Source organism: Triticum dicoccoides, chromosome 3A, assembly GCF_002162155.2.
Source record: "Triticum dicoccoides isolate Atlit2015 ecotype Zavitan chromosome 3A, WEW_v2.0, whole genome shotgun sequence".
NCBI lineage: Eukaryota > Viridiplantae > Streptophyta > Magnoliopsida > Poales > Poaceae > Triticum > Triticum dicoccoides.
In genome coordinates this window covers 685,502,139-685,523,187 of record NC_041384.1, presented here as the reverse complement: position 1 = coordinate 685,523,187, position 21,049 = coordinate 685,502,139, and positions in this window count along the sequence as shown.

Here is a 21,049-nt window from a genome sequence, read left to right as displayed (position 1 = left end):
CTCCCCAGACAGATCTTCGTCTTCGGCGGCTTCGCACTGCGGGCCAATTCACTTGGCCATCTGGAGCAGATCGAAAGCTACGCCCCTGGCCGTCAGGTCAGATTCGGAAGTTTTAACTACACGGCTGACACCCGCGGGGACTTGATCTTCGACGGATTCGAGCCACTGCCGAGCGCGCCGCACTGTTCCGACGAGCATGATCTAGCTCTGCCACCAAACAGTGCCCTGGAGGCCGCACCCGCATCGGCTCCGGTCCCTAATCCGGAGCCAACTGTGCCGATCGAGGATGGGCGGTTGGACGCCACCTCGGTGGCTGTGATCCTAACGGCGATTGAGCCGAACACCAGCCCCGCACTCCACGAGACTCATGACTCCAAGGAGCCGGACTCCTTTCCGGACTCCAAACCCTCCGCGCCCCGGCCTATCTAATCCGATTGGGAGCCGATCATGGAGTTCACTGCCGCGGACATCTTTCAGCACTCGCCTTTTGGCGATATTCTGAAGTCACTGAAGTCTCTCTCTTTATCAGGAGAGCCCTGGCCGGACTGCGGCCAACGAGGTTGGGATTCGGACGATGAAGAAATTCAAAGCCCACCCACCATGCACTTTGTAGCCACTGTCGACGACTTAACCGACATGCTCGACTTCGACTACGAAGACATCGACGGTATGGACGCCGATGAAGGAGATAATGAAGAACCAGCGCCTACTAGGCCCTAGAAAGCCACCTCGTCATATGACATATACATGGTGGACACCCGAAAAGAGGGAGATGGCGACGGAACAACGGAGGATGACCCCTCCAAGAAACAGCCTAAGCGCCGACGTCAGCGGCGCCGCTCAAAATCCCGCCAAAACAAACACGGTGATTCTAGCACGGGAGATAATAACACTCCGGAAAGCGCCAAAGAAAACCCCCTCCAGCAAGATTTAGCACAGGAGGATGGAGAAACTGTTGGGGAACGTAGCATAAATTCAAAATTTTCCTACGTGTCACCAAGATCAATCTATGGAGTCATCTAGCAACGAGGGAGGAGTGGATCTACATACCCTTGTAGATCGCGCGCGGAAGCCTTCAAGAGAACGGGGTTGATGGAGTCGTACTCGTCGTGATCCAAATCACCGATGATCCTAGCGCCGAACGGACGGCACCTCCGCGTTCAACACACGTACGGAGCAGCGACGTCTCCTCCTTCTTGATCCAGCAAGGGGGGAGGAGAGGTTGATGGAAGATGGCTCCAGCAGCAGCACGGCGGCGTGGTGGTGGTGAAGCTGCAGTACTCCGGCAGGGCTTCGCTAAGCACCATGGAGGAGGAGGAGGTGTTGGAGAGGGAGAGGGAGGCACCAAAGGCCAAGGTCAGAAGTCCTCCATCTCCCCCACTATATATAGGGGGGCCTAGGGGGGGCGCCGGCCCTAGGAGATCCAATCTCCTAGGGGGGCGGCGGCCAAGGGAGGAATCCCTCCTCCCCAAGGCACCTAGGAGGTGCCTTCCCCTCTTAGGACTCTTCCTTAGGGTTTCCCCCACCCTTAGGCGCATGGGCCCTAGGGGAAAGTGGCGCCCAGCCCACTTTGGGCTGGATCCCTTCCCACTTCAGCCCATGGGGCCCTCCGGGATAGGTGGCCCCACCCGGTGGACCCCCAGGACCCTTCCGGTGGTCCCGGTACAATACCGGTGACCCCGAAACTTGTCCCGATGGCCGAAATAGCACTTCCTATATATAATTATTTACCTCCGGACCATTCCGGAACTCCTCGTGACGTCCGGGATCTCATCCGGGACTCCAAACAACATTCGGGTTACTGCATATACATATCCCTACAACCCTAGCGTCACCGAACCTTAAGTGTGTAGACCCTACGGGTTCGGGAGACATGCAGACATGACAGAGATGACTCTCCGGTCAATAACCAACAGCGGGATATGGATACCCATGTTGGCTCCCACATGTTCCACGATGATCTCATCGGATGAACCACGATGTCAAGGACTTAATCAATCCCGTATACAATTCCCTTTGTCTAGCGGTACGATACTTGCCCGAGATTTGATCGTTGGTATCCCGATACCTTGTTCAATCTCGTTACCGGCAAGTCTCTTTACTCATTTCATAACACATCATCCCGTGATCAACTCCTTGATCACATTGTGCACATTATGATGATGTCCTACCGAGTGGGCCCAGAGATACCTCTCCGTTTACACGGAGTGACAAATCCCGGTCTCGATTCGTGCCAACCCAACAGACACTTTCGGAGATACCTGTAGTGTACCTTTATAGCCACCCAGTTACGTTGTGATGTTTGGCACACCCAAAGCACTCCTACGGTATCCGGGAGTTGCACAATCTCATGGTCTAAGGAAATGATACTTGACATTAGAAAAGCTTTAGCATACAAACTACATGATCTTTGTGCTAGGCTTAGGATTGGGTCTTTGTCCATCACATCATTCTCCTAATGATGTGATCCCATTATCAATGACATCCAATGTCCATGGTCAGGAAACCATAACCATCTATTGATCAACGAGCTAGTCAACTAGAGGCTTACTAGGGACATGGTGTTGTCTATGTATCCACACATGTATCTGAGTTTCCTATCAATACAATTCTAGCATGGATAATAAACGATTATCATGAACAAGGAAATATAATAATAACCAATTTATTATTGCCTCTAGGGCATATTTCCAACAGTCTCCCACTTGCACTAGAGTCAATAATCCAGTTCACATCGATATGTGATTAACACTCAAGGTCACATTCCCATGTGACTAACACCCAAAGAGTCTACTAGAGTCAATAATCTAGTTCACATTACCTTGTGATTAACACTCGATGAGTTCTGGGTTTGATCATGTTATGCTTGTGAGAGATGTTATAGTCAACGGATCTGAATCCTTCAGATCCGTATGTACTTCGCAAATTTCTTATGTCATCTTGTAGATGCAACTACTACGCTACATTTGGAGCTATTCCAAATAACTGTTCTACTATACGAATCCAGTTTACTACTCAGAATAATCTGGATTAGTGTCAAAGTTTGCATCGACGTAACCCTTTATGACGAACTCTTTTACCACCTCCATAATCGAGAAAATTCCTTAGTCCACAAGTTACTAAGGATAACTTTGACCATTGTCCTGTGATCCATTCTTAGATCACTCTTGTACCCCTTGACTGACTCATGGCAAGGCACATTTCAGGTGCGGTACACAGCATAGCATACTGTAGAGCCTATGTCTTAAGCATAGGGGACGACCTTCGTCCTTTCTCTCTATTCTGTCGTGGTTGAGCTTTAAGTCTTAACTTCATACCTTACAACTCAGGCAAGAACTCCTTCTTTGACTGATCCATCTTGAACACCTTCAAGATCATGTCAAGGTATGTGCTCATTTGAAAGTACCATTAAGCGTTTTGATCTATCCTTATAGATCTTGATGCTCAATGTTCAAGTAGCTTGATCCAGGCTTTCCATTGAAAAACACTTTCCAAATAACGCTATATGCTTTCCAGAAATTCTACATCATTTCTGATCCATAATATATCAACAACGTATACTCATCAGAAATTCTATAGTGCTCCCACTCACTTCTTTGGAAATACAAGTTTCTCATAAACTTTGTATAAACCCAAAACGTTGATCATCTTATCAAAGCATACATTCCAACTCCGAGATGCTTACTCCAGTCCTCAGAAGGATTGCTGGAGCTTTGCATACTTATTAGCATCTTTCAGGATTGACAAAACCTTCCGGTTGTATCACATACAACCTTTCCTCAAGAAAATCATCGAGGAAACAATGTTTTGATATCCTATCTGCAAGATTTCATAAATAATGCAGTAATCGCTAATATAATTCCAACAGACTCTTAGCATCGCTACGAGTGAGAAAGTCTCATCGTAGTCAACTCCTTGAACTTGTCGGAAAATATCTTAACGACAAGTCGAGCTTTCTTAATGGTGATACCTACCATCATTGTCCGTCTTCCTTTTAAAATCCATCTGTACTCAACAGCCTTACGACCATCGAGCCGTTCTGCCAAAGTCTACACTTTGTTTTCATACATGGATCCTCTCTCGGATTTTATGGCCTCGAGCCATTTATCGGAATCCGGGCCCACCATCGCTTCTCCATAGCTCGTAGGTTCATTGTTGTCTAGCAACATGACTTCCAAGACAGGATTACGTACCTCTCTGAAGTAGTACACATCCTTGTCATCCCACGAGGTTTGTTAGTGACTTGATCTGAAGTTTCATGATCACTATCATAAGCTTCCACTTCAATTGGTGTATGCGCCACAGGAAGAACTCCTGTGCCCTGCCACACACTAGTTGAAGAGACGGTTCAATAACCTCATCAAGTCTCCACCATCCTCCCACTCAATTCTTTCGAGAGAAACTTTTCTCGAGAAAGGACCCGATTCTAGAAACAATCCCTTATTGCTTTCGGATCTGAGACAGGAGGTATACCCAACTGTTTTGGGTGTCCTATGAAGATGCATTTATCCGCTTTGGGTTCGAGCTTATCAGCCTGAAACTTTTTCACATAAGCGTCGCAGCCCCAAACTTCTAAGAAATGACAGCTTAGGTTTCTCTAAACCATAGTTCATATGGTGTCATCTCATCGGAATTACGTGGTGCCCTATTTAAAGTGAATGTGGCTGTCTTTAATGCCTAACCCATAAACTATCATGGTAATTCGATAAGAGACATCATGGTATGCATCATATCCAATAGGGTGCAGTTATGATGTTCGGACACACCATCACACTATGGTGTTCCAGGCTGTATTAGTTGTGAAACAATTTCCACAATGTCTTAATTCTGTGCCAAACTCGTAATTCAGATATTCATCTCTATGATCATATCATAGATATTTTATCCTCTTGTCACGACGATCTTTCAACTTCACCCTGAAATTGCTTGAACCTTTCAATAATTCAGACTCGTGATTCATCAAGTAAATATACTCAACATCTACTCAAATCATCAGTGAAGTAAGAACATAACGATATCCACTACATGCCTCAGCACTCATTGGACTGCACACATCAAAATGTATTACTTCCAACAAGTTGCTTTCTAGTTCCATTTTACTGAAAACGAGGCTTTTAGTCATCTTGCCCATGTGGTATGATTTGCATGTCTCAAGTGATTCAAAATCAAGTGAGTCCAAACGATCCATCTGTATAGAGTTTCTTCATGCATATCTACCAACAAACATGGTTCGCATGTCTCAATCCTTTCAAAAATGAGTGAGTCCAAAGATCCATCAACATGGAGCTTCTTCATGCGTTTTATACCAATATGACTCAAATTGCAGTGCCACATTTGTGTGGTACTATCATTACTATCTTATACCTTTGGCATGAAAATGTGTATCACTACGATCGGGATGGTATTATTCAAATAAATAGAGTAACCATTATTCTCCTTAAATGAATAACCGTATCGCGATAGACATAATCCAATCATGTCTATGCTCAATGCAAACACCAAATAACAATTATTTAGGTTTTAATACCAATCTCGATGGTAGAGGGAGCGTACGATATTTGATCAACCTTGGAAATACTTCAAACACATATCGTCATCTCACCTTTAGCTAGTCTCCGTTTATTCCGTAGCTTTTATTTTGAGTTACTAACACTTAGCAACTGAACCGGTATCTAATACCCTGGTGCTACTAGGAGTACTAGTAAAGTACACATTAACATGATACATCCAATATACTTCTATCGACCTTGCCAACCTTCTTATCTACCAAGTATCTAGGGTAATTCTGCTCCAGTGGCTGTTCCCTTTATTACAGAAGCACTTAGTCTCGGGTTTGGGTTCAACCTTGGGTTTCTTCACTAGAGCAGCAGCTGATTTGCCGTTTCATGAAGCATCCCTTTTTGCCCTTGCCCTTCTTGAAACTAGTGGTTTCACCAACCATCAACAATTGATGCTCCTTCTTGATCTCTACTTTTGTGGTGTCAAACATCGCGAATATCTCAAGGATCATCATATATGTCCCTGATATATTATAGTTCATCATGAAGCTCAAGCAGCTTGGTGGTAATGACTTCGGAGAACCATCACTATTTCATCTGGAAGATCAACTCCCACTCGATTCAAGCGATTGTTGTACTCAGACAATCTGAGCACAAGTTCAACAATTGAGCTTTTCTCCCTTAGTTTGCAGGCTAAGAAATCGTCGGAGGTCTTATACCTCTTGACGTGGGCACGAGCCTGAAATCCCAATTTCAGCCCTCGAAACATCTCATATGTTTCGCGACGTTTCAAAATGTCTTCGGTGCCTCAACTCTAAACCGTTTAACTGAACTATCACGTAGTTATCAAAATGTGTATGTCAGATGTTCGCAACATCCACAGACAACGTTCGAGGTTCAGCACACTGAGTGGTGCATTAAGGACATAAGCCTTCTATGAAACAATGAGGACAATCCTCAGTTTATGGACCTAGTCCGCATAATTGCTACTATCAACGTTCAACTAAATTTTCTCTAGGAACATATCTAAATAGTAGAACTGAAGCGCGAGCTACGACATAATTTGCGAAGACCTTTTGACTATGTTCAGGATAATTAAGTCCATCTTGTGAACTCCCACTCAGACAGACATCCCTCTAGTCATCTAAGTGATTACATGATCCGAGTCAACTAGGCCGTGTCCGATCATCACGTGAGACGGACTAGTCATCATCAGTGAACATCTTCATGTTGATCGTATCTACCATACGACTCATGCTCGACCTTTCGGTCTCTTGTGCTCCGAGGCCATGTCTGTACATGCTAGGCTCATCAAGTCAACCTAAGTGTTTTGCATGTGTTCCGAGGCCATGTTTGTACATGCTAGGCTCGTCAACACCCGTTGTATTCGAACGTAAGAATCTATCACACCCGATCATCACGTGGTGCTTCAAAACGACGAACTTCCGCAATGGTGCACAGTTAGGGGGAACACTTTCTTGAAATTTTAATGAGGGATCATCTTATTTACTATCGTCGTTCTAAGCAAATAAGATGTATAAACATGATAAACATCACATGCAATCAAATAGTGACATGATATGGCCAATATCATTTTGCTCCTTTTGATCTCCATCTTCGGGGCTCCATGATCATCATTGTCACCGGCATGACACCATGATCTCCATCATCGTGTCTTCATGAAGTTGTCTCGCCAACTATTACTTCTACTTCTATGGCTACCGATTAGCAATAAAGTAAAGTAATTACATGACGTTTATGTTGACACGCAGGTCATAAATAAATAAAGACAACTCCTATGGCTCCTGCCGGTTGTCATATTCATCGACATGCAAGTCGTGATTCCTATTACAAGAACATGATCATCTCATACATCACATATATCATTCATCACATCCTTTGGCCATATCACATCACATAGCATACCCTGCAAAAACAAGTTAGACATCCTCTAATTGTTGTTTGCATGTTTTACGTGGCTGCTATGGGTTTCTAGCAAGAACGTTTCTTACCTACGCAAAAACCACAACGTGTTATGCCAATTGCTATTTACCCTTCATAGGACCCTTTTCATCGAATCCGATCCGACTAAAGTGGGAGAGACAGACACCCGCTAGCCACCCTTATGCAACCAGTGCATGTCAGTCGATGGAACCAGTCTCACGTAAGAGTACGTGTAAGGTCGGTCCGGGCCGCTTCATCCCACAATGCCGCCGAATCAAGATTGGACTAGTAACGGTAAGCATATTGAACAAAATCAACGCCCACAACTACTTTGTGTTCTACTCGCGCATAGAAACTACGCATAAACCTGGCTCTGATATCACTTTTGGGGAACGCAGCATAAATTCAAAATTTTCCTACGTGTCACCAAGATCAATCTATGGAGTCATCTAGCAACGAGGGAGGAGTGGATCTACATACCCTTGTAGATTGCACGCGGAAGCGTTCAAGAGAACGGGGTTGATGGAGTCGTACTCATCGTGATCCAAATCACTGATGATCCTAGCACCGAACGGACGGCACCTCCGCGTTCAACACACGTACGGAGCAGCGACGTCTCCTCCTTCTTGATCCAGCAAGGGGGGAGGAGAGGTTGATGGAAGATGGCTCCAGCAGCAGCACGACGGCGTGGTGGTGGTGAAGCTGCAGTACTCCGGCAGGGCTTCGCTAAGCACCATGGAGGAGGAGGAGGTGTTGGAGAGGGAGAGGGAGGCACCAAAGGCCAAGGTCAGAAGTCCTCCATCTCCCCCACTATATATAGGGGGGCCTAGGGGGGGCGCCGGCCCTAGGATATCCAATCTCCTAGGGGGGCGGCGGCCAAGGGAGGAATCCCTCCTCCCCAAGGCACCTAGGAGGTGCCTTCCCCTCTTAGGACTCTTCCTTAGGGTTTCCCCCACCCTTAGGCGCATGGGCCCTAGGGGAAAGTGGCGCCCCAGCCCACTTTGGGCTGGATCCCTTCCCACTTCAGCCCATGGGGCCCTCCGGGATAGGTGGCCCCACCTGGTGGACCCCCGGGACCCTTTCGGTGGTCCCGGTACAATACCGGTGACCCCGAAACTTGTCCCGATGGCCGAAATAGCACTTCCTATATATAATTCTTTACCTCGGGACCATTCCGGAACTCCTCGTTACGTCCGGGATCTCATCCGGGACTTCGAACAACATTCGGGTTACTGCATATACATATCCCTACAACCCTAGCGTCACCGAACCTTAAGTGTGTAGACCCTACGGGTTCGAGAGACATGCAGACATGATCGAGATGACTCTCCGGTCAATAACCAACAGCGGGATCTGCATACCCATGTTGGCTCCCACATGTTCCACGATGATCTCATCGGATGAACCACGATGTCAAGGACTTAATCAATCCCGTATACAATTCCCTTTGTCTAGCGGTATGATACTTGCCCGAGATTCGATCGTCGGTATCCCGATACCTTGTTCAATCTCGTTACCGGCAAGTCTCTTTACTCGTTTCGTAACACATCATCCCGTGATCAACTCCTTGATCACATTGTGCACTTTATGATGATGTCCTACCGAGTGGGCCCGAAGATACCTCTCTGTTTACACGGAGTGACAATTCCCAGTCTCGATCCGTGCCAACCCAACAGACACTTTCGGAGATACCTATAGTGTACCTTTATAGCCACCCAGTTACGTTGTGACGTTTGGCACACCCAAAGCACTCCTACGGTATCCGGGAGTTGCACAATCTCATGGTCTAAGGAAATGATACTTGACATTAGAAAAGCTTTAGCATATGAACTACATGATCTTTGTGCTAGGCTTAGGATTGGGTCTTTGTCCATCACATCATTCTCCTAATGATGTGATCCCGTTATCAATGACATCCAATGTCCATGGTCAGGAAACCGTAACCATCTATTGATCAACGAGCTAGTCAACTAGAGGCTTACTAGGGACATGGTATTGTCTATGTATCCACACATGTATCTGAGTTTCCTATCAATACAATTCTAGCATGGATAATAAATGATTATCATGAACAAGGAAATATAATAATAACCAATTTATTATTGCCTCTAGGGCATATTTCCAACAGAAACCAGCCCTCATGAGAAAGCGGTAGACAGAGAGGTCGAGGACGATAATTATATGCCTCCCTCCGAAGATGAGGCAAGCCTCGACGACGACGAATTCGTCATGCCAGAGGATCCCGTCGAGCAAGAGCGTTTTCAACGCAGGCTTATGGCCACGGCAAGAAGCCTCAAGAAAAAACAGCAACAACTCAGAGCTGATCAAGATTTGCTAGTTGACAGATGGACTGAAGTCCTTGCGGCTGAAAAGCATAAACTCGAACACCCCTCCAAGAGCTACCCAAAGCGCAGGTTGCTACCTCAATTAGAGGAGGAAGCACTCGATGCGGCCGACCGGCCACCTCGTGGCCGCGACAGAGAGGCCTCTCGGCCCTCCACTCAAGCCGCACCCCGTACCAAGGCACGGGACTATGCGCTGGACTTACGAGATATGTTGGAGGACAAGCCTAAACAAACAAGATCGATTTACGGATCGCGTGGGCGCCCCACGGCTCGAGACAGCATCCGTCACACCGGCCACAAATTTGGCAGAGCCGAACACAGTAGACAAGGCTCACTGGAGCTACGTCATGATATAGCCCAGTACAGAGGCGCCACACACCCACTCTGCTTCACAGACGAAATAATGGGTCATCAAATCCCCGAGGGTTTCAAACCCGTAAACATCAAATCATATGATGGCACAACAGATCCTGCGGTATGGATTGAGGATTATCTCCTTCATATCCATATGGCCCGTGGCGATGATTTCCACGCCATCAAATAGCTCCCACTCAAACTTAAAGGACCAGCTCGGCATTGGCTTAACAGCTTGCCAACAGGATCAATCAGTTGTTGGGAGGACCTGGAAGCCGCATTCCTTGACAATTTCCAGGGCACTTATGTACGACCCCCAAATGCCGATGACCTAAGCCACGTAATTCAGCAGCCAGATGAATCGGCCAGGCAATTCTAGACACAGTTCTTAAGAAAGAAAAATCAAATAGTCAACTGTACGGACGCTGAGGCCCTAGCAGCCTTCAAGCACAATATCCGTGACGAGTGGCTAGCCCGGCACCTTGGACAGGAAAAGCCGAAATCTATGGCAGCACTCACGACACTCATGACCCGCTTTTGCAAGGGAGAAGACAGCTGGCTTGCTTGTAGCAACAATATAACCAAAAACCCTGGTAATTCGGACACCAGGGACAGTGGTGGCGGGGCGCATTGAACCAAGCAGAAGCGCCGCATTAACGGCAACAATGTTGAGGATACGGCAGTTAATGCCGGATTCAGAGGCTCTAAATTCGGTTAGTGGAAGAAGCCATTCAAAAGGAATCCTAGGGGCCCGTCCACTTTGGACCGAATACTCGACCGCTTATGCCAGATACATGGCACCCCCGAAAAGCCGGCCAATCACACCAACAAGGATTGTTGGGTATTCAAGCAGGCAGGCAAGCTAAATGCCGAAAACAAAGACAAGGGGCTGCATAGCGATGACGACGAGGAGCCCCGGCCGCCGAACAACAGGGGACAAAAGGGTTTTCTCCCACAAGTGCGGACGGTGAACATGATATACGCAACCCACATCCCCAAGAGGGAGCGGAAGCGCGCGTTAAGGGACGTATACGCGATAGAGCCAGTCGCCCCAAAGTTCAACCCATGGTCCTCCTGCCCGATCACCTTTGATCGAAGGGACCACCCCACTAGCACCCGTCACGGCGGCTTCGCCGCATTGGTTCTAGACCCAATTATTGACGGATTTCATCTCACTAGAGTCCTTATGGACGGCGGCAGCAGCCTAAACCTGCTTTACCAGGATACAGTGCGGAAAATGGGCATAGATCCCTCGATGATTAAGCCCACCAAAACGACCTTTATAGGCGTAATACCAGGTGTAGAGGCCAACCGTACAGGCTCAGTCACACTTGAAGTGGTCTTCGGATCTCCAGATAATTTCCGAAGCGAGGAGTTAATCTTCGACATAGCCCCGTTTCGTAGTGGTTATCACGCACTGCTCGGGCGAACCGCATTCGCTAAGTTCAATGCGGTACCGCATTATCATACCTTAAGCTCAAGATGCCAGGCCCTCGAGGAATAATTACGATCAATGGAAACACCGAACGCTCCCTCCGGACGGAGGAGCACACGGCGGCCCTTGCGGCGGAAGTTCAAAGCAGCCTCTTTAGGCAGTTCTCCAGTCCGGCCACTAAACGACCGGACACCGTCAAGCGCGCCCGGAGTAACCTACAACAAGACCGCCTGGCACGATCCGAGCAGGCGTAGCAATGCGGCCCCAACCCCAACCCTCGCAAAAAGGCGACGCCAGTACTTCGCGTACATAACTATGCTCTAGAGATACCATGGGCACAGGGGGAGGGGCACCACCACGGCACGCCCGAAACACGGCTTAAACCGCACCAGGGGCTGCCGATTTTTTAAATTTTCTCTTACTTTCAGGACTCCACTCTTCGGAAGGCCTGTTCAGCAGTTCAGTTGCCGCACAAACGATGCAAGAACCAGGGAAGCAGCCAAGCCACGCCGCATTACAGAACTCCCAGGTGGTCTCTGTCACGAGCAGTATACCTGTTTCGCACATTATTCCGCAGCTTGCCCCTGGAGCGGACATGTTACATAGTCCAACCTTTTGCTTATCGCATTATTTGTATCGTTCTGCTTTGATCGCAGCTCTTTTTAATAAACAATGCATAGCTTTTGTCTATTTTTGCATTACTTTTTTTATATATTTATATATGTTCCTTAACGACATGTTGCACCCGTACACTTTGGTACGGCCAAAATACACCAGGGGCTTCCGTACCCCTCAACATGGTGTGAGAAGTCCGAACACTTTAACAAGTACGACACCCCGAACTTATAGCATTATATGCATCGGCTCCGAATCATGTCTTGGGTCAATAGTTGGGTTTGCCCGGCTCCTATGTTTTGGTGCCTTACGTTCCGTTATATCGGCTAAGGTAGCACTAGGAGAACCACTGCGATTGTGCCCCGGTTGAGCTGGGTCGAGCACCTCAGTGGAGAAAGCTAAAACTGACCGTCATGATGAGGCGAGAGCCAGTCGCTGTTCGAGAGGTCTTTTCGAGTCCTTAAAGACTTATGCCGCTTAGGGCGAGGAGCCGGCTCTGTCCGGCCAAGGCGTGGATAGCGCCCCAAACTTGGTCTTCCGAATACCAGGGGCTTCGCCGAAATTTAAAATTATAGAATTCTATGGCTAAGTGAGAGTGTTCGATTGCCTTGTTCGTTGGGCTGAGATCCTCCCTCGAAGGACCCAAACAAGGGAAAAAGAGCCCTCAGGTTTATCCCCGAACACCCCAGCACTAGCGGCACGGGGGCAGAAGCCGATGACTCACCATCTCTCAGAATTGATAAACAGTCGCACAGAAGGTAATATTTTAAATTCTAACAGCATTACTTAAGCGCATATGAACAAGTTTTTAGCGCACAGGATAAAACGAGTGAGTTTTACTCAAAAATTACATCCATAGAACATTCCTCCGCCACAAGGCGGGCACCCTTCAGAACATCCTTATAATAATTTTCGAGCTTGCGATGCTCTTTCCCCGACGGTGGCCCATCCTTCACAAGCTTCTCAGCATCCAGCTTGCCCCAGTGCACCTTCGCACGGGCAAGGGCCCTACGGGCACCTTCAATGCAGACGGAGCGCTTGATGACTTCGAGCCTCGGACAGGCCTCCACCAGCCGCCGCACCAGCCCGAAATAGCTCCCAGGCTGAGCCTCTCCAGGCCACAACCGAACTATGAGGCCCTTCATGGCCTGTTCGGCCGCCTTGTGGAGCTCGACCAATTGCTTCAACTGGTCACTCAGGGGCACGGGATGTTCGGCCTCAGCGTACTGAGACCAGAACACCTTCTCCGTCGAGCTTCCCTCCTCGGCTCGATAGAATGCGGCGGCATTAGATACACTCCGGGGAAGATCTGCGAACGCGCCTGGAGAACTCCGGATTCGGGTAAGTAACAAGTAACTCACGCTTATGTGTTTACTTTGCATAAAGAATGCCTTACCCGCCGCTATCTTCTTCACCTCATCCAACTCCTGGAGGGTCTTCTGGGATTTGGCCTTGGCAGACTTGGCACTTTCAGTAGCCGCCGCGAGCTCGGATGCTCGCGCCCTTGAGTCACGCTCCAAACTCTCATGTTTTTCCATGAGAGCTTGGAGCTCTTGCCGCACCTTGCCAACCTCGGCCTCATACTTTTCTTGCTCAGTGCGCTCCGTGGCCGATCTCTTCTCGGCCTCGAGCAGCGCTTGCTTCAGGGTCGCCACCTCAGATGTGGCCCCTACAATAGCCACGATAATCCTGTCATTTTTTGCAATTGCACCTTTTTACATATACATATATTTTATTTAAATAAGGTATTTCTTACCTTCATTGTCCTCAAGCTGCTTCTTGGCACGTCCGAGCTCTTGCTCGGACCGCTCGAGGTTCTGCTTTAGCACGTCCACTTCCGTAGTCAGTGCGGCGGACGCCAGCAGGGAAGCTTGCACACGCATATTGACTCTTTTTAGACTCCTGTGATTTTTTATTTTGATCCTCTATTCGGCTTTTCTTTCCGAACGCCAAACAGAGCATCAAGGGCTACTGTCTATGCGGTAATGTTATTTACACATTCTTTACTTACCTCAAAGCCTGTTAAAAGGCTTGTACAAGCTTCAGTCAATCCGCTCTTGGTGGACTGAACCTTCTGGATCACCGCACTCATAATAGTGCGGTGCCCCTCGTCGATGGAGGCGCCTTGGAGCGCCTCCAACATATTGTCCGGCGCCTCTGGTTAGATGGGGGTCGCCGCCGCGGTGGGCTTGCTCCTCTTGGAAGGAGGTTCCCCGCCAGACTCTGGAACCTTTGAAGGTTCCGAAGCGGTGTCTGGACTAGGGCTGGACTTGGAGCCCTGGGGGGTTTCGTCCCCTTTACTCCTGGGGTCCGGGTGGCTGCCTTGTGGCGCCTCCAGGACCACCTCCTCCCGGATTGGACCCTGTTGGGACAACACTTCGATGTCGTCCGTAGGGCGGGGGGAGGAAGCCGTCGGTAGCGAGTTCACGTCCGATGAGTCCAGTGAGCCGCTCGATGACGCGTCGAGTCGGTCTTTGGGTGGGCTGCATAAACATATTCGACATAAGGGAAAGCTGTGCAATAAACGAATATTATGAAATCACTCCGGTATCCGGATACTTACGATTTCGCCAGGGGCTTGGCCCTGGGTGGCCACTCCTCTTCATCGTTGTCAGCGTTGGTGGAGTAGTCCGGAGGAGGGATTCTCCCCTTCTTGGACCCTTCAGCCTCCCCAGTTGGGGCGGCCTTCCTTTTCTTCCCTTCCCCCGCTGGAGGGGGAGGGATCTCTTCTTCCTCCTCCTCATCTTCCTGGGAGGAGTGCGCCTCATAACCGTCGGATGATGGATCCGATGCCTCCTGGAGCCGGGCACTCTTTCGAGTCCCTGCAGCCTTTCTCGCGGCCTTCTTCTCCGGCACCACATAGGGTGCCGGAACCAGCAGCTTCGCCAATAGAGCATCCGCTGGGCCTTCGGGCAGAGGAGCCAGACAGTTGATCTGCCCGGACTTTGCCTGCCAAACCTGTCAAAGGTAAGGGAGCTTAGATCTCGCACAGAGTTGAACTATGAAAAACTAGTGCCCTGTAAAAGGTACAAAAAACTTACCGCGCTAGCATGACGCTGCACGCCGTATCCGCGATCCTCGGCGGCAGATGCGGGAGCCTCGGCACCTTTGAAGAGCACCTTCCATGCATCTTCGTACGTCGTGTCGAAGATCCTGCTCAGAGTTTGGTGTCGCACTGGATCAAACTCCCACAGGTTAAAAGCCCGTTGTTGGCACGGGAGGATCAAGCGGATGAGCATAACCTGGACTACATTGACAAGCCCGAGCTGCTTGTTCACCAGGGATTGGATGCATGTTTGTAGTCCGTCACCTCCTTTTTGCTACCCCACGACAGACCCGTCTCTTTCCAGGACGTGAGCCGCGTTGGGGTCCGGACCGAAACTCATGGGGTGCGACCCATTCGGCGTTGCGCGGCTCGGTGATGTAGAACCACCCCGATTGCCACCCCTTCAGGGTCTCCACAAAGGAGTCCTCGAGCCATAGGACGTTGGCCATCTTGCCCACCATGGCGCCTCCGCACTCCGCCTGGTTGCCGCGCACCACCTTTGGCTTGACGTTGAAGGTCTTGAGCCATAGGCCGAAATGGGGGCGGATGCGGAGGAAAGCCTCGCACACGACGGTAAACGCCGAGATGTTGAGGACAAAATTCGGGGCCAGATCGTGGAAATCCAGGCCGTAGTAGAACATGAGCCCCCAGACAAATGGGTGGAGAGGGAAGCCCAGTCCGCGGAGGAAATGGGGGAGGAACACCACCCGCTCATGGGGCCTAGGGGTGGGGATGAGCTGCCCCTTTTCGGGGAGCCGGTACGCGATGTCGTTAGACAGGTATCCGGCCTTCCTCAGCTTTTTGATATGTCCCTCCGTGACGGAGGAGACCATCCACTTGCCTCCCGCTCCGGACATGGCTGGAGAAGGTTGAGGTGAGGAGTGCGGACTTGGGCGCTGGAGCTCGAGTGCGCAAGAATGGATAGGCGAAGGAGGAAGAGGGCGTAGGTGAAAAGGTGGATCCTTATCCCCTTATATGGGTGGACGCAACTACATGTCCCCACCAGCCTGGTAAAACTCGCTTATCTCCCAAGTGCCGTAATCAAAGGCGCGGTTGGGTTACCCACGCCCGTATTGATGAGAATCCCGGAATAAGGGGACACGATCTCTGCTTTAACAAGACGTGCCAAGAAAACCGCCTCGCATAACGCGTTGAGATGGGACAGTAAAACGGTTCGAATAAAAACTTGGCCGTGGTGTGATGTCACACTACGGAGTGCGTCAGCAGATTAGATTTGTGTAAATATTATTCTCTCTATGGCAATATGTGGAAACTTATTTTGCAGAGCCGGACACTACCTTTGTGTTCAAAAATCTTCTATGAAGTACTTGGAGGAGGAACCCTCCTTGCAATGTCGAAGACAATTTGCGCGCCGGACTCGTCGTCATTGAAGCCTGGTTCAGGGGCTACTCAGGGAGTCCTGGATTAGGGGGTGTCCGGATGGCCGGACTATACCTTCAGCCGAACTCCAGGACTATGAAGATACAAGATTGAAGACTTCGTCCCGTGTCCGGAAGGGACTTTCCTTGGCGTGGAAGGCAAGCTTGGCGATACGGATATTCAGATCTCCTACCATTGTAACCCACTCTATGTAACCCTAACCCTATCCGGTGTCTATATAAACCGGAGGGTTTTAGTCCGTAGGACGACATACACATCAACAATCATACCATAGGCTAGCTTCTAGGGTTTAGCCTCTCTGATCTCGTGGTAGATCAACTCTTGTAATACCCATACCATCAATATTAATCAAGCAGGACGTAGGGTTTTACCTCCATCGAGAGGGCCCGAACCTGGGTAAAACTTCGTGTCCCCTGCCTCCTGCTACCATGCGGCCTAGACGCACAGTTCGGGACCCCCTAGCCGAGATCCGCTGATTTTGACACCGACAACGATGGCGACGGATTCCCCTCTTCGGAGCCCCGAACGGACTCCAGATCAGCCCTCCCGAGAGGTTTTAGGGCTTGGCGGCGGCTCCGTATCGTAAAACATGATGAATTCTTCTCTTTGATTTTTTTCTCCCCGAAACACAATATATAGAGTTGGAGTTGGAGTCGGAGGAGCTCCAGGGGGCCCACGAGGTAGGGGGGCGTGCCCCCACCCTCATGGACAGGTGGTGGGCCCCCCTGGCCTTCATCTTTTGCAGGTATTTTTTATATTTTCCAAAAAGTTGCTCCGTGATGTTTCAGGTCATTCCGAGAACGTTTTTTCTGCACATAAATAACACCATGGTAATTCTGCTGAAAACAACGTCAGTACGGGTTAGTTCCATTCAAATCATGCAAGTTAGAGTCCAAAACAAGGGCAAAAGTGTTTGGAAAAGTAGATACGATGGAGACGTATCACTAATCCACTACGATTTGGATATTTGATCCGAGGGGCCTCTGGCCTGATAGCACTAACCATCACGTGGGCATAGTATGGGCGTTCTGCGTCGTATGCATCAGCCGAAGCTTAATAGACGTCAGCAACTGAGCAGCGTGCGCCGGGTTGGACTGGTAAGCACCTGCCTTTTTGAAGGAGGTTGCTAGGTCTGCTCACCGGCCGCGTACGCAACGTGTAGGATTTCCCGGGGAGATGGCCCATGACCCCCGGGGGCATAGGTTTAGTCCGGCGTGCTAACCTCTCTATTAAGCCTAGGTCGGGTTGCGGCGTATTGTTTGGCCGAGGTCGGGCATGACCCAGGAAAGTGTGTCCGGCCGGAGTTAATCGAGCGTGGTGGGTAAGTTGGTGCACCCCTGCAAGGAAGAAAACATCTATCGATAGCCTGTCCTACGGTAACGGACACTTGGAGTTGTATCCCGATCGATACAACTAGAACTGGATACTTGTGATGAGAAAAGGGTGGACATGAGAAATGGATAGTATGGCTCTGGGATTGCTTTCTCGCATGGAGTCGAGAAAGGATCTCTAGCCGAGGTTGATAACACTACTACTACTTTACATTATGTCGATCTGTACTCTTCTATATGCTGCAAGATGCTTGAAGATGTTAGTCTTCGATAGGCTAGGCTTTCCCCTTCTTTTCTGGCATTCTGCAGTTTAGTCCATAGATACAACCCTTTTCCTTTGATACAGAGGCATACTTAGTTTAGATCTGATCTAAGTCTTGCGAGTACTTTGGATGAGTACTCGCGGTTGCTTTGCTACCTCTTTTCCCCCATACCCGATTGTTGTGACCAGATGACGGATCCCAGGAGCCAGACGACACCACTGATGACTACTGCTACCCCGAGGATGCCTACTACTATGTGACGGCCGCTGATGACTTGGAGTAGTTAGGAGGCTCCCAGGCAGGAGGCCTTGCCTTTTCGATCGATGTTGTTTTGTGCTAGCCTTCTTAAGGCAAACGTGTTTAACTTATGTCTGTGCTCAGATATTGTTGCTTCCGCTGACTCTTGTGTTTTCAAGCTTATGTATTCGAGCCCTCGAGGCCCCTGGCTTGTAATATAAAGCTTGTATTATATTAATTTGTGTCTAGAGTTGTGTTGTGATATCTTCCCGTGAGTCCTTGATCTTGATCATACACATTTGCGTGTATGATTAGTGTACGATTGAATCGAGGGCGTCACAGTCACAGTAACATATTATGTTACCACATGCATCTCTTTCCTCATTAAATACTTGCCACATAAGACTAGCCATAGTGGGAGTAACTTCAGCAGTAACATCGAGTCCAACTCAGTAAATTTACTTATGTGGCAATGAGTTAATGAGGAGAGAGGTAGTTATAGTAACTTAGCTAGTTACCGTAACATCACATGTCCCAATGCAATATGAGTCTATAACCTAATAAATGAATCTTTGCATGTTACCACCCTTAAGTTACTACCCACTATGGAGGTAGTAACATAGTCTAGGGATATGTGTATGTTACTATCCATTGTGGCTAGTCTAAACAAAATTGTCTTGGAATGTGTTAAGTTACTAGTTAAGTTAACCTCACTATGGCTAGCCTTATATAGAAAAACAACCTCAACAGCCACCCACCGCCGCCAAATCCAACACTATTCCCCTTAGGCCAACTCCACCGCGTGACCCCAAACGGATGTTCGTTTTGTCCGGATTCTGTCCGTTTGGGTAGGGATTTGGGGTCGTGTCCGGGCGTGTCCTTGGATGCGGTGGCCGTGCGCCCAGCGTGCGGCCGCATCCGTTTACCCCATCCTGTCCGCGACTATTTAAAAAAAGAGCAATGTTTCAAATGCCAAGCCCTAGTTCACGGCCCCAGTTTATCACGCCGGCAACAAAGCCAGCGGTCTACACGTCCATCGCCAGCGGCCGACAACACAGCCAGCCTCCAAAATGAATATTTGTCCTCGCCGGCAACACAGCCAGCGGCCGGCAACACAGCCGGCCTCCAAAATGAATGTTTTCTCGCCGGCACACTACCAGCGGCCCAGCGGGCGGGCGACACCTATGCCAGCCTCCAAAAAGAACGGCCACGCCGATCGGACGACCTAGTTCAGGCCTTCGGCGTCGAGCATCTCCTTCTGCCTGGCCTCGAACTAGGCCCTCGTCTTGTCGCTCATCTTCGATAAGTCCACGCTTATGATCGCAAGGGCCACCTCCTTTGCTTTGGTGGCGGCATTGGTGGCCTCGATCTCGAGCTGCCTCTACCTGGCCTTGACGTTGTCGGCCTCGATGTTGAGCTGCCTTTGCCGGGCGGCCTCTTCCATGTCGAGCTGCCTTTGCCGGGCCGCCTCCTCCATGCCGATCTTCCTCTTCTTGGCCGCCTCCTCCATCTCAAGCTTCTTTCTTTGAAGGTCTAGGTATTGCTTCATTTTGCTCGTCCTTGCTTTGCCACTTCTTCTCGTCCCTCACATCCTTTTGAGACATCATGACATGCAAAGTGTCATGCAATGCCATGGATGAGGCATCACGTATGTCATCAACCTTGGAGTTGGTCTTGCCCCTCGGCCTCTTCAATGCCTCGCCATCTCCACCTCCGGCGAACTTGGCCGTCTTCAGTCCTCTCTTCCTTTGTAGTTCACGGTATTGGTCCTTGAACTTAGGGCAATTGTTGATGAGCGTCCAACAATGTGTAAGAGTGAATGGCTTGTCATTGTGTCGGGCCTTGAATGCCTCCAAAGATTGAAATGCCTACAACACATGATCAACAAGAAGTGAACATGCAAACATATACAAGGCCGAAGTCTCATGGCCGTAGCAAGGAAAGGGCTAGGAAGAGGAGAGCATACCGTGTGCCCAACGCCGAGACCACTCACGGGCCGTGCTTGAACGCTCTCAAATGCGGCTTGATACTTGTTGCACTCTTGTTGGATGAACAACCATCTCTTTTGAATCGAGCCGATGCCACGGTTGCTTGTAATTTGGTAGGGCTCGAACATCTTCTTTTCATTGAATGTTTTGTGGACTCTCGTCCAAAAAACAATGCCTTTTTGTTGCGCGCCGGTCCTCGGATCTTGGCTAATCTCCATCCAAGCTTGGCAAATCAACTTGTCCTCATCTTGTGTGTATGAACCCGTGCGAATGCTCTTCCTCTTCTTTTGTGCTTCCGCTTGGGTGATCTCGTCGATGAACAATGGCTCGCCACTAATATCAACGTCATCGCCTTCTTCTTCATCACCATCACCTTCGACATAGATGTCATCGTCTTCATGCCACGAGTCACCATGGTCGTAGTCAGCACGGTCATCGGCCTCTTCATCGGGCACCTACTGGGCACGACCATCCTGAATTTGGGTCTCCTCGGGGTCGTAGGCAAGGCCATGCCCACCCTCGAAGATCACGTCCTCCATGTACTGGTTGTAGAAGGGGTCGTCGACCGTTGGCATTGGGGTTGGCCTTCCGT